Source organism: Neopsephotus bourkii, unplaced genomic scaffold (genome assembly GCF_033783945.1).
Source record: "Neopsephotus bourkii isolate Nb327-2 ecotype Australia unplaced genomic scaffold, CSIRO-AGI_Nbou_v1 NB_1792, whole genome shotgun sequence".
NCBI classification, from domain to species: Eukaryota; Metazoa; Chordata; class Aves; order Psittaciformes; family Psittacidae; genus Neopsephotus; species Neopsephotus bourkii.
Genome location: NW_026902266.1, coordinates 8000769 through 8013268, shown reverse-complemented (window position 1 = coordinate 8013268; position 12500 = coordinate 8000769). Strand labels below are relative to the sequence as shown.

Here is a 12500-nt window from a genome sequence, read left to right as displayed (position 1 = left end):
CCTTGACTACAGCTAGATTTCTTCTTCCCTGGTGTAACCCAAATGATAAATTACACTGATTAGGCCAATACCCAGGCTAACATCTAACTGAGGCGAACACAGTCACACTTGTACTGACTGACATCTCCAATGATGTCAGTGTCTTCCATCTTCCTAGATGAGATGGAACTTCAAACAATCTTGTTTCTAAGAACACTGAGGGTGATTAGCCAGCTCTGCCCTTCAGTCACAGCACAGGATTGAAAGAGCATGGTTGTAAGCGATGACATAGCTGGAAAAGCCAGTTTGTTCCAGTTTACTAATGGGATATATTTCATGAACAGATACTTCAGTTTTCCCTTCATAAGGAAAATGCAGTATTTATTCACTATATGTCTTAGCTCGACAACAGGCACTGCACTTCCTTCTTGCAGATCTCCCCATCAAACAAACTGACTCAAAAAGCAAACAATTCATGGGGCCCTTACCCAGAATCTGAAGCATACGAGAGTCTGATATTAATAATGAATCTGTAAACATGAGCACAGTAAAATATTTGTGATACAGTATGACTAGATCTGTCAGGTTTTCCTAGCTCAAATGCACCAATAACAAGAACTTACATGCCATTCTGGTTTTAATCCTCTTTTAATTACTGACTAAGGTAGCCCTCTAGATGCTCTTCTACTGCAGATAAGCATCGTTTTTCAGAAGTCTGGACTCGGGCTGGTTTTCCAGTGCTTCCTGCTTAGCACATCCTGAGAGCAGCCAGGTTGAAACTCCTGTGCTTTCTTCTCTGTCAAAATGTCGTGCTCATCCTTGATAAAATTTGAAAGGAAACACAAGATACAATTCTGGCTGACATTTCCTCAGGCACCAGTTGCGTTCATCAGTTGAGGTCACTTGAACTGTGAATGGAGGATTATTCTGGTTTTTTACTTTTACTCAAATCTGCTCCTTCCATGCTTTCAAAGCTATAACCTTTCACAAGGTACATTAGGAAAGCCAGTTTATTCTTGGTGTACAGGTACTGGTTATTCTAGTGTTAAGGACATGGACATCTTCCCCTACAGCCCAAAGGTGTAAAAATGCTCAAAGAAGCGTCAGTCAGCCAGGTGCTTCTGACAACCCATTCTGATGCCTCTCCCCAGGAGACAATAGAAGCAGTGGCTCTGTTAGCATCTGCAGGTACCTGAAAACACGAAGCACAGGGAAGCGCACAGGACAGTGCAAGGGGCCACACTGAGGCTAAGCTTAGCAGAAGCACATGAGCTTCATGGCACACAAGAGTCATGAAGGGGATATAAACCGAGCTGCCAGCTATGCTAGATTTAAGGGCACTTCCTACCTCTGAGGCCCCAGTTTGATAAACAGACAGGAGTGTCCCTGCCTCCCTTCCTTGCCCTGTCACATCAAATTTAAGCAGGAGCTTTCTGGAACACTGGTCATCCCTCCCCTCATACCTAACACTGCAGAGCCTGTGGTCAGCTTGGTCTGTAACTGCTGATACAATGTGAGCAGTACAGGAACGGCCAAGGAAATTTAACCTAGTATAAAATTAATTAGTTACATAAACAGATAACCAGGGTGCCCAGAATTTGGGGGAGCAGATTCTCTGGATTAGTAAGAAGTGCTTGTTCACCATAGCCAATGCCCTGTAGTCTAAAAGAGCAGAACCACAATGCATGAACTGACTCAATTACAGACAGTTTCCACTGGATGCTTGCTGAAGCCTGCTCTGCTGCTCTCTGTGGAGGGTCTCCGCCTCCTGTGAATCTGCAGATGGCTTTATAGAACTGTTTCATCTTCATCTAGATCAGAGATTTAGGTTTGCAGGGTTTCAGAAAACCGTCACTCTGTCATGAGCACAGCTGCTGCTTAGGGTTTTCACAGCAGGATACTGCTGCCATCTCCCCAAAGCTGGCAGTCTATCCTACCATCTAAGAACAGCAACTTGGGGCTCTCACACAGAAGAGAGCAATACAGCACAGCAGAACTACTAGCAGTCGGGCATGGAGTGCAATGCAAACAGGACAGCAGTGTGCACAGGTGCTACTCTGCTCAACTTGGAAGGAGGCAGCACAAGCAAAGACTGGCCCAGAACTGCCACAGACTTGGTTTGCAAAAGCACTGAGGCAAAGATGCCAGAAGTTCTCTGTGGGACATCAGAAGTCTACACAGACCCTGAGATGGAAGGAGTTCTGAAGGACAGAAACAACCTGGGACCTAACAATACCACAGAGAAAGAGGCCTCTCTATCTCATGAGATAAGGCAATACAGTGGGGATTTTTAAGCCCACAGGAGATTTCTCACATACAGCCTCTCATACAAAGCCCTCCAGAGAGATAATCAGCACCTGAGGATCAAATACAGGTCTGGCCTTGCTCAAAAGTGGGTCAAGCTCGTCACACGTTTTGCAAGACAGCACTTTGCCACGTGCAGCTGCCACAGAACCTGTTGCACTGGCACAGGGCAACTGTGATAGCACTCACCATGAAGGCCACAAGAGCTGGCTTTCAGTCGCATTACTCCCTCATAATTCCTTGTTAAATGAGTCCTCCTCTTTTCAGCAGCCTCAGGACCCGAGTGAGAGAGGGGTGTCCCATGTTTTCTGGGCCCCCTCCTGGAGTAGCTCCGGGAATGTCAAGCAACTCCAAAAGAAGCCACAACGTTATTCCTTTATTCCAGATGCTAACTCAGAAATGACTCCTCTAGGTTTTTTGGGGGGGGTTCTGTTTTGTTCTTCAAAGCAGGAACTTGACAGAAGAGTTCGCAGCCTGACAGTGGTGCTGACGCTTGTGGGTACACACTCGCAGATAAATGCTCTGGAAACTTTTAGGCTAGAAAGTGTTAAAACCAAAGTGTCACACCTCCAGATCATCCCCTCCCTAGAGAGCCACACAGTAATGGGACTCATTTTTCACTGTCTGTGAAACACAAACCTTTGCTACTCCCACTCTGAAAAAGTTTGCCTTCTGTGGGTCATCGGTAAAATATGTAGGGACTCAACTAACCTGACCTATCTTTCCAGACACAGCACAAGTCTTGTATCCACCATCACTTTGAGGAAGCTGGTCTGGGACGGGGAGGGAGAAATACAGCAAAAAGTAAAACCAGTGTAGTACAGGGAGTCCCAAGTGCTCCAGCACTGTGAGAGAAGTACAGGGGGTGATTTTGTTCAACTGGCAACAACTGATGAGGCCAGAACCATGGAAAGGCAGGTCAGGAATGATCCTGAGGGGTATTAATCTTCTGCTGAAAGGTAAGATTATCTACCTGAACGCAGCAAGACTGAAAAAGAGAATCAGCCAGTCCTAAAGGCTTCCCAATCCCACCAAGGTCATCAGTGAGAATTACCCCTTCTCTCTGGTAGGAGAAAGTGCTCTCATCTCCAATGAGGTGATTTCACATCATAACTTCTGGGATATAAACCTCTTGGCCATCCTTTGGACTTTATTTGGCCCAGCCATCTGCCTTTCCAACCAGGAGCATTTGCTTGAGGCAATGTGGCCACACAAGCTTTCCCAGAAAAAGATATGGAGTGTTAAATCCCTGAACAAAACAGGTTTAATACTACTTAATACTAAGTCTGCTCTACTCATAATTACCTTCTCCAGACTAGACTACTGCAAATTCTAATCATAGCCTTCTGCCTTTCTGTTAATTAACTGCTGCAGATGAGTTCTGCCTTTAAGAATCTCATGGCACTTAGGCAAGCACTATGGAAGCTGCAGGGAAGAGTGAAGAAGAACAACATGCGGCCCTCTAAAACGGTTTATTTCCAGTATAAGTTCTACAGATCTTCCCCACATTCTGCTTGTATTTTATGGCTGCCCTCACATACAGATGCCGGAAAAACTGCTGCTTTGAATATCTGACTAATTTTCTTCTACTGATTTTTAATATTTAGAAAGCATTGATCATAACACCTCAGCAACAGCACTCATTTCCATTCACTTTCTCATCTTCATTCTCCCAAACCTTTGGCTTCTCTCACTTAAAGGAGATACCCTATCACTGTGATGTAGGTCATTTACCTAAATGCTGGGAGTTAAATGGCTTAAAATCCAAAAGCTTTTCAGATTTTCTAAAAAAGTATGAATCTGAAGTCACCAGCTTTCAACAAGGGAATTATTCTATTTGCTCCCTTCTGTTACGCACTGTTCTTCCAACAAACACTTCCCAGGGCAATACACCCAACCTTTCAACAGAGTGACGCTACCACAGTGTCATGCAGTGTTCTCAGGGCAACCATCAAGAAACATCTGGAACCCTCAGTGCAGTAAGTCAGCTACTGGGAAGGGGACCTCATCCAGGTGAGGGTGGTTTAACAATCTGTTAACTGTCTGTGTTACTGAGGAGTTGTTAGGTTATAAAGCATATGATTGATAAGCAGTTAATAAGCAACAAAAAGGGGAATTTAAATGATGCAATTATTGAAACCACAAATATATATTTCCAATTAAGAGTGCAAGAACCAATCAGGCAAATTACCCACTCAGCGTGACTCAGGCAGCTGTAATATCAATAGCTTTTAAGCACGTTTATTTTGAAAAGGCAGAGATGCTGTGTGAATCTACTGAAGCACATTTAGCCAACAGACCATTCACTGTTTGTATATTTGATTTGGGCTGCTTAAAGAAATAATATTAGCCCTTTCATCTGAGGGAGGTAACATTTTTTCTTTCATAAAAGCTACGTAAAATCATGAGTGACACGAGTTACCTGCTGCTCTGAGCAAGCAAGGTGGAGTTTTTCCTAACAACCTTTGCAAGTATTTTACAAAAGCTTAGCCAAGAAGCTGCTGGGCAAGGGAGAAACCATGCTCTGATTTGTTTTCACCACTGAATATGGTAACACAAATACAGTATCACCTACATTTCAAACAAAACTGTTGCCTGCCTGGGAACCAAGGTCCTGCAAGAGCTCTTTGCTCCAACTTCTCTGGACTTACTGGTACAGAAATACCAATGACAACCTTTTTTTCCTTATCTGCTCAGTACTGGCCAAGCCACCTCCAATTAAATCTGCAGTACTATTGGGTCCAGGCTCACACACCAATTCTGCCCTCCTGGCAGGATGGTTCAACAACTACCCCAATGGTAAAGCTGATGGGTCACACATCCATGTCCCCTCCTGCAGGATTTTGCCACCCTGCTAACAGTTGCTGGTGGGAAGGTGACAGCCAGGCAGGTGGGCAGTGGCACAGTGCCCGAGCAAAGGGAGCAGGGCAGGCCCAGGTATGGCACCCAGGTGCAGCTAACACATCTCCAGACAAGTCCATAGTGGCAAGCAGGTCTGAGGTCAAGCTGGGAAGTCAATTTGGCAAACTGGCATCAGCAGGGAAACTGCCCAGGCACAGCCCACATGTTGTATAGCCCAAGCAAGGTGAAGAGGAGGCTCCCAGCGGCTCACACAGCAGACTGAGCTGAGGTTACATAGCTGCAGCACACCAATCCTGGCTATCAGCCCCAAAGCCTCGGCCAGGGGACAGAGGCTGAGAAGCTGCTTAGTGCTGAGGGCTCTGGCATTGCTATGCTCTGGTATTGCTGTGAGCTGCAGAGAGCTCAGAGTACAGGTTGCAAAATGCTTAACCTGAATATGAAACACAAAGCATTCAAAAAAGAACAGTGTCTGAGAGCCATAGGCAACCTCAGCCACCAGCACTGGAAACACCCACTCTTAGCACTGAGAGCAATACAGGATCCAAAGTCAGGGATTACTTCTGACCAGATCCTTACACTTGTCCAACCAGCAGGAAGTGTTGTAGGAGTGGACTCCATTCACTGAGGAAGCACCCTGCTAGCTCTATTCCTACTACATTACCATGTCTATTTAAAAACGTCAATAATTATCCAGTTCTTTCACATCACAGGCAAACACAAAGCAAAACAGTCAAATGCACAAAGAAGCCTGCTGATAAGAGACATGACTGAGTGTTTGTTAACCTCAGCCTGTTGGCCTAATTAATATAACAGTAGCATATTTTGTATTCAAAGTGAGGTGGAACAAGCTAACAAAGGAGAAAGCTTTGTAGTTGCTAATGATATGGGTAAGCACAGCTTATGATATGGGTAAGCACAGCAATTCAGCAGACTTTGATCCACTTAGAAAAGAGAATAAGAGCTCTTCAGGCACTTCTGACATTCATTCACCAGTAACTAGGCTCTATCATACTCATTTAGAATTTATCCAACATTAGATTGGGTGAATGTAAGAAACAGAAAGACTGCCTTCAGTATACTTCACACACCTTAAAAATAGCAAGGCCAAGGGAGATCAAGAACTGACTCTAAGGTCCAAACAATCACAGAAGACATTTGGTCTGCCTGTTTACAGCAGGTTTTTTGTATCCATTTCACCTCCTTGCTGTAAATGTCAGCTTTTCTGAAACAGAGGATACGGACAGATTTTTCATTCCTAGCTGATCTGTTATGTTCCGTCAGTGTTTCAAAGAGAAAAGAGTTTGCAGGACCATTCTCAGACTGCAAACTTTAGACACTCCCCTATCCACTGAAATCCTGGTGTTCACACAGCAAAACAGACTACTGAGGGCAGATTCTGGTCTAGGCACTAACACTGGCCAGCATGAACAAAGTAAATTAAATCACAGTTACTTTCTGCTGTAAGGATGAAAACCAGCAAGTAATGCAAACCCATCAATTCACAGCAGAGACTTTAAACACATCAGCAACTGCAGAATGTTCAGCCTCAGAGCTGTAAAACCTATCATCATTTCCAAGACTGGCAAAAGCTGTTCATCTCACTGTGTTCTCATGACAGATGTTTTTTCCCCTCTGAGTTTCTTTCATCTTATTAGATTCTAGCTCCCATTATAGTTAGGACAATTTTGCAATGGGGCAAAATTAATTAGTTTGCATCAAAGAAAGGCTCCTTGAAATGTAACGCTAATGAGTTTCATCTGCCTGATTAGAGGGCTTTGCTTTTAGTAATGCCTGGTACAAACTTTTGTTTCAGAGAAATACAGACTATTCAATGCTAAAAGCATCAGCTGAACAGTAACCAGGATAATGGATAAAAAGTCAGGGTGGTAAACTGTGAGCAGACATATACCTGAGTAGTGACAAGAGGATGCAAGAGTAGACCAGGACAGGTTAATGAAGATTTAACAAAGATGTGTTTGTGCATGCAGAGCTTTGTACAATTCACAACAGTGTATTTAGTGAATTAACACTACACCCTCCCATCTGTTCACAGTGCTTTTAGGAATTAAATGGAAAACAGCTAGGAATGGGGAAAGAGAGTAATAATTCTTAGAAAGATAGGAAAAAAGTTCATTCTGCATCAGTCAAACGAATTCTAACACCTGGCAAACTAACTGGACAAAATATTTGCTTATTTTTAAATCAGTTTTTAGGCACGAACAAATTGTGCTTCATCAACTTTGTTTTCAAGTAATGGGAGAACTGCTCCAGAGAACAAAGGGGAATGAACAGATTTTATATTTCTTGCTTTTATTAATCTTTTTCATCTCACCCACTTTCTCTTCCGCTATCAGTACAATTAAGTGAATACAGCCCAGAATGAATTTCCTGATAGGCAGGTACAAATTCATCTGAAAAAAATCATACAGTAAAAGTACTTATCAGAGATTTGCTGGCAAATTTGCCCTAGCACACTATAAATGATACAAATGATAGCATAGACACATGCTGTGTCATTTGGAAACGACGAACACATGACGTTAAGTGTATGTAGTAGAACATAAGGGAACCGTCTGTCCTGTGATTGCATCTCCCTCCACAAACCTCTCCAGCACATGAACAAGACTAGAAATGAAGAAACACTGTTAGGAGAGGGCAGGCCTAAGTTGCTGTCAGGAACAGCTCCATTTGAGCGGAGACAGAAAGCCCACTTTGCAACAAGGATGTGCTTTTACACAATGCTCTCCATCTGTGGCTGGACGAAGAAACCACTTTAAATTTGTGACTACACTCTCAAAACCACAGAGAGTGAGCACTGCAACTGAACAAATAGCCACTTCTGGCTGTTGGAAAACAATCCATATCTGCTGCTGAATCTCATCACAAGGCACCAAGCAATTACACAGCTTAAAGCAGTTAAATTCAAAACACCTTTGGATAAGCTGAGAACTGAATTCAAACCTATTTTACATCTTTCCTTTGTTTTGAGAAGGTTTCAACTCAACCACTTTTTGTCAAATTAACTTGACCTGCAACAGGCAACACTGAAGCCTTGATGATTTTTATCCTCGTGCCAACCTAACACATAAACTTAAATTAAAAAACAAACAAACAGATTTCAAACCCCCGTATATCCTCTTCCTCTGATGCCTTGCACACACTGCACCTGTGCATATTCTTTCTCCTGATAGCCTTCTGCAACAGGCCAACAACAACAAAAAGACTGCACCTGTTATTCATAAGCTTTTTGTTGTCTCTCGGAAGAAGACAAAGGACCTAGAGCATGTGTGGGAAGGAAAAAGCTTTGTTTAATTTAATTAAGTTTATTTCTTTCAAGTCTAAGTAAACTCCGGAATCAGCAGAATGACTGGTAATTAAATCATGACAGCAGTTCCTTTTCCTATAAAGGCAACCACATTGTGCTATGTTGCATCCAGCAGATTCTTCCAAACCAGCACCCTGGACCTCTATAGTGTAGACCAAATGTAAGCACCACACAGAGGGTACTGCCATATGCAGACCTCTTGTAATACAAAAGAAGACAGCTGTGGAGTAGCACCGTGATTATTTTCAACATCTTTTCAGCATTTTCCAACTTGAGGGTTTGCTCCAGACCTGTTGGTGAAAATTAGTGCTAACATTGTAATAAAAGATCTGATTCTCATCCTTTGATAGTTGAGAGCACTGGTCAAGCGGGTAGTGAGCTGGATGGGCTCCAAGACATACACAGATGCTGCAACAACACAGTGCTGGATGTGGGCAAGATGCCTTGCCCACCTGCTCTGGCATCCAGAAAGGTTGAAGAAGCAGGAACACTGCAAGAAGTTTGTCTCTTGGCTCTACACCTCACTGCTCCTGCTGGGTTTGTCTCTTGTATCTGTAAACACACGCACCATGCAAGAATCAGCTTGGGCAACTCCAGAGCAACTCCATTACAGTGTCTTCTGCGTCTATCTCCCAGTTTCTTACAAGAGTTGCCAAACCTCTCCAAGAGGAGAAAAAGCACAAATCTTCCCTCCATTTGGGGTTGGGATTTTCTCACTTTGCCCACTGCACAGTGCCAATACTTTCAGGTTCATGAAAGACTTTCCTTGGGCTTAACATGATTTGCCAGCTCACAGGCAATATCACGTGTGTCTTCATCACCTCAAAAACATCTTCTGCCTAAAGAGCTCACAAAACTGGAGTCCTTTCTTGCTTCTCCACATTTTCAGTATTCATTTTTCCTTTTCCCATTACTCCAGCCTTTTCTATTCACTATTTCTCCTCCTTCCATTCAGCCATTCTAGTGGCCTCATACCAAGTGACAAAATTTGAGTTATTTTGCAGGTTTGTTTGTTCTCACCTAAGATGAAGTGTTTCTCCTTCCTTTCTACTCTCTTAACTCATGAAATCAAGATCTTCACTAATCAGGGTGGCAAACTTGTGCCCAGCCTTCCTACTTGATTTGAGGAAACTCTCATGTTGAATACAAGAGTTCATGCACTATAGAAAATTTTTAATGGAAAATAAAACCTCCTGACATCACTGGCTAATTACAAGTTGCTGCACTGAAGTACGACACTGTGGCTATATTGCAGGGTAAGATAAAAGTGTGCATGTATTTTCCTGTGTGTTTCAATATCCTCCTATTGACAGGAGATCGGATGACTGGTCTACAACGAGAGACCAGGAAATGAGTAAGGTTAACAGATGGCTTGTTAAAGTTACAACTTCTTTAAACAGCTGTCACCAAAAATGATGAGCACAACAACAAAAATAATATTGATATAAGCTCACTGCAAAATTAAAATGGAGTTTGCATAGCCCAAAGCACAGAATAAATAATTGCCACCACTGCAACACAGAATATCAAGGTGCGTTTACTTTTTTAAGGTTTCCTTGGATGAAGGGACATAAACTGGGGGAAGTGTCAAAGACATAGGACTTCGTTATTACAGGGACAAACATGCAGTTGGTCACTATGCCTACTCCACATATATGAATAAACTACCATGGATGTATGAGCACGTTATATCAAGGGTTGGATATTAATCCCAGTAGTAGCAGAATATATTAATCACACAGAAATTTTAATTTTGCATAAATACATTTTCATATAAAAAATCTGAAGTCAAATGCAAGATTGTAGATTCATACTTTTACTGACTGCTATTACAGAATGAGCAGGGGTTTGTTTTCCTTGAGTAAAAACAGGCAGGTATCAAGCAGGTCCCTTCCCTCAATACCTAACTAGTTATCAAATCCAGGAGCACGCAGCTGTCTGCTGTGCTCATTTCAGATCAACATGCAATACAAGCATCAACTCTGTAGGACTCTGCTTTCACATCTCACCTCTGGCATATACAAGACCTGTGCAGGGCAAGGGCATGCAACACCTGAAACTGCCTCACCTCCCTTGTGAAACAGTTCCCTGATGCCTCCGCTAGCCAGCAAAATGGAGGAGGGGAATGGAGGGATATAAATAAAAACAATAATAATGTAATAAAGGAATATTAGATTGCCCACCTGCTGTGGTTTTTAAGACCCCACCTTTCCATTAGAGCAGGAAAAACTACAAAGGAGATTCAGTTTTGAAAACAGGAAAAGTAATCAATATTGTACTTTTTTGACAGGTGACTGCACACTAACTATTCCACCTGGACAGACCTACAATGCTAACGTTGTTACTGACAATTCTTTTCTTCTTCAACATCACACTTGGTATTTATCCCCTTTATCATTATTCTTGTGGTTTTCTTCCTGTTTTCTTCCTTTCTCCAGCATCCCTTCTTCATCTCTTTTCTTTCCCTAGTACTAGTCTTACTTCTGTTCACAGCATCCTACCACTGTTATCTTTCCAAGCATTATTTTTTTGCATTAGTCTTTGTATAAAATTAATCTCTCAGAATTTTCTGACACATACTGAAGATGTGCAGATAACTCCCAAAGACCTGAACTGGAAGAAAGCAAGCAAACAGAACCCCAGTGGCTTTTTCCTAGGTTTGTTCATTTTCTTCAGCACAACACAGCAACTCAGAAACAAACCTTTTCTATTAACAATCTCAGATGTGTCAGCTCCTTGCATTATAAAACCTTTTTAAGAGCTAAATAATTGAATCAGGGAGACAAATAAAAGGAGGAATAGGAGGCATATTTCCCATTGCAAAACCTCTGTTGATAGCTATTAGAAATAACCTGGTTCATTTTACAAACCTTGTGATGTCAGGTTCACTTAGCACATGCCTTGTCAGCTCCGACTGAGGGGCACACTAACTGCATGGCTGATGCAGGCGGCTGTGACTGGGGAGCAAACACACAGCTGCTCACTATATTTGTTTGCCTTCACATGAAGGAGTTTTGAGAAATTGAGTAATATTACAGCAGACTGGTCCTTGCCCCAGGTGTACCTGGTTCTTCCTTTCTCATTGAATTTGGCAGAGCATATGAATTTCACCATCATCTAGAACAAAATAATAAGCATAAAAAAAGATAAAAATGGCCAAAAATTCATTTTGAGGGGAAAATAAAGGATATGCTAAGGAACTGCTGTGACCAAGAGATTCTCCTCTAAAAACAAAAGCAAATTCCTGAGCATAAAAGGTAACTGCTGCTTTTGTAACTCTCAGTAACAGCCAAAATAGTGGGAAAGAGCATGGATTTTCAAAGCAAACAAACAAAAACTACAGTAACATCCATCCCTTTTCATACCAGTGTAATCAGCTAGGAAGACGGTTGACTTACAAATAAAGATTTTTTCTGGGTTTGGGTTTTATTTTTTTCAGTTAGCCTAGTTACAGCAAAAGGGAGTTACAAGAGGTCAATCTTAACACATAATCTTACAGAAAAATTAACCACCATAGCAGTTACAAGAAAACACGAACTAAAAAAGTAATGGCAAAAAGGAAGAGTAACCTGAATATGGTTCAGTCTATCAGAAAGGACAGGTTTGTGACATGAATATTGGGCAAGCATTAGGTTATCAACAGCAGCAGCAACCTCACACCATCAAGAGAACAAATGACGCATTCTAATATAATTGAGTTTTTCTCCAAATACTAAATTTATTTGGTTTTAAGGTGCTTCGCCTCTCCAGAAAAAAGTTACTATGTAGGATAAAGTTGCTGAGTCAAAAAAATGTTAGAATCCTGTATTTGTTTGAAATTATTATGTGGATCTATTAAGCCTTCCAGTCTGATTCCTACCTCCGTTTTCTAGGCATTCTCATGTCACAGTCAACATCCAGCTCTATCCAAGCAGGACTGACTTTCAGTTAATTAATTATTTCAATGCTTGTAATACCTGCTTTTTGTTCAGAGCTTTGCAGTGACAAGCACTTCTCATTTTCCCCCAAAGGACAATGTTATGGAGGTAAT

At 42.1% G+C, this 12500-nt stretch overlaps 1 long non-coding RNA gene across 1 annotated transcript; it reads right to left on the bottom strand.

The window, feature by feature from the left end:
* Nucleotides 1-688: 688 nt before the first annotated feature.
* Nucleotides 689-12243, bottom strand: LOC133206493 (uncharacterized). Its single transcript, XR_009723791.1, has 4 exons — nucleotides 11341-12243; nucleotides 2995-3051; nucleotides 2473-2820; nucleotides 689-797 (listed from the first exon to the last, which is right to left on the bottom strand). It is a non-coding gene; the product is annotated as an uncharacterized LOC133206493 (long non-coding RNA).
* Between the last annotated feature and the right edge of the window lie 257 nt (nucleotides 12244-12500).